Here is a 2,523-nt window from a genome sequence, read left to right on the forward strand (position 1 = left end):
ATGGCTCTTTTAACTTAATTCTGTGGATTTTGCTAAATATTATTCACTTATATTTTAATATATAGAGAGAAGATAATTTATTTTCAACTTAAAACCTTTATTGCTATGGGTGGTCTTTCTGTATGTTGCTACTATTGGTTAATGAAGAAGCTGTTTTGTCCAATGGTAAGGAAGGATAAGAGCCAGGCAGAAAATCCAAGAGAGATACAGGAAGAAGAAGGCGGAGTCAGGGCAGATGATTGGCTGCAAGCCCAAGGAGCAACATGCCAACAGACCAGTAACACCATGGCCATGTATCAATACATAAATTGATAGAAATAGGTTAATTTAAGATGAAAGAGTTAGCTAGCATGAAGCTTGAGAAATAGACTGAATAGTTTGTAAACAATATTAAGCCTCTGACTGATTTTTGGGTACTGGCAGGTGGGATAAATTTATTGGGCTACATTTGATCATCTGTTATATATTGAATTGAAATTCAGTCCTTAGATACAAACACCACTTCCTTTCACTACATGTACCTAAGTGCCTTTTTCTTCCTTTTTTTAATTAATTGGGTTTATAATTGTGTGTCTCTGTGTAGTGTTATTAGTATGAGTGTAGGTGACCATGTATCATTTGGACCTGAGTTACATGTGGTTATCTAGATGCTATACTGTAAGTATATATACATAACGTATACATAATGTATACATAATGTATACATAATGGGTGCTAAGAACTTAACTCTGATTCTCTACAAAGTGTTGTGTACTCAGCAGATGAGCTATCCTGCCACCCAAACACACAAGCACTTAAAAAAAATTAAACTTTCAAATATCTCTTGATTGCCTAATATGTCTTATTACTCTAACAAAACTTAAATAAGCCTATCTTTGCTATGAAGAATTAAAAAAAATCAATTTGAGAAAATCGATGCTCGTGTAATGCCTTCTTGTCAAAAAACAAAACAAAACAATGCACTATGTCTTTCCCTGAGCTTACATCACATATTAATATTGTCTTCATTCATTGTGTCACCTTTATTTCTAATTTTGTGATTAGACCTAATACAAAGTTTTCAATATATAGAAGCACTTACTATTCTAATAAAGTAATTCAATCATAAAAATGATTTTTTAAAATTAGAGCTATTTATTCACTCAGTGCAGTAAGTCACAATGAAGTGAAAGAGTGCCAATCTTCCTGGTGAAACTCCCTGACATTTCTGTCAGGTAATACCGTTAACTCGGTTTTCTCCTCAGATCATATAAATCTTTTGTCTTTCTTTTTTTTTATGAACATAAAACAGCTGTTATTCTTTCTGGACTCAACTATACTTTGATAGTTTATTTTTATACATTATAGCTTCCCAAGGCAGAGGCTTCTAGTAGATATGCATATAGTGATATTGTGTAACACTGCTTAGCTTCCAAGAGAAATTGCATGCTTGGAAATAAAGCAATTTCATCAAATAGCTACAAACTATACATAATATCTAATTTTACATGTTGCTGGAAAATTCCATAGGGTTTAAATTACTTTATGTATTATCATTTTTAACAAATCCAGTAACTATGTGAACATTGATCATCTACTATGCTTACAAACAAAACACAGAGGATGTTGGTATTTAAAATCACATACCTATATTTGAGATAATTTTGGATGTGAGTTTGTATTGAGTGAAATAATACATCTGAAACCAAATTTGAAAGTGAAGGAATGATCAAGTTGTGCCAAAGGGTAACAAGGACAATGCTTGCCAAAGAGGATGGGGAAAAGCAAATGAGAACTCTCCACACACTTAGCTCTACACAAAGAACTACAAACAACTACAGAATGCTGAGAATGGAAATAAAAATCTATCCCAGGAAAAAACAAACCAATTGGTTATCCAACCGCAAATAGTCATTACCAAAAACATACATACAAGTAACAAAATATAAATTGAGCAGACTATTTTTGGTAATATGTTTGTATATACATACATTCATGTAACAACAATTATTGTAAAAAGAGAACATGAACTTAGAGAACAGAAAGGGAGAAGAGGTTGTGGGAGGAGCTGGAAGGAAATTCAATTATATTACAATCTGAAAAAAATTAAAAATGGATCAGGTCAAAAGGAATGTTGATACTGTGTGCAGCAAATCTGAGAGATGAGATTTTGGAAAAATAAGAAATCCCCAAAAAGAGTGTAAATTTCATTAAGTTTGAAATCATAGCACAGAAAAGCTTAAGTTTTATTTTGTTTCATATTTCTAATTTTGGCCTGATATATTTACAGAAAGAGGTGCTACAGTCAAGAGCTTGTTTTGTAAGGGTGTACATGTTCCATTCAATTAGGACCTAAAACTTAATGCGGGCGGATGTCTAGGCAGCTCACAGATAATATGTGCTATTTAAATTGCATAAAGAATGAGTGATAATTTAAGAAATGGTCTTCTTGGACATGAAGCAAATGTCATATATATATATATATATATTTATATTTTAACATGCTCATATTTATAATCATAGTAGGTTTTTAAATGAGCTTAT

The sequence above is a fragment of the Peromyscus maniculatus genome, chromosome 13, assembly GCF_049852395.1.
Source record: "Peromyscus maniculatus bairdii isolate BWxNUB_F1_BW_parent chromosome 13, HU_Pman_BW_mat_3.1, whole genome shotgun sequence".
In the NCBI taxonomy this organism is placed as follows: Eukaryota; Metazoa; Chordata; class Mammalia; order Rodentia; family Cricetidae; genus Peromyscus; species Peromyscus maniculatus.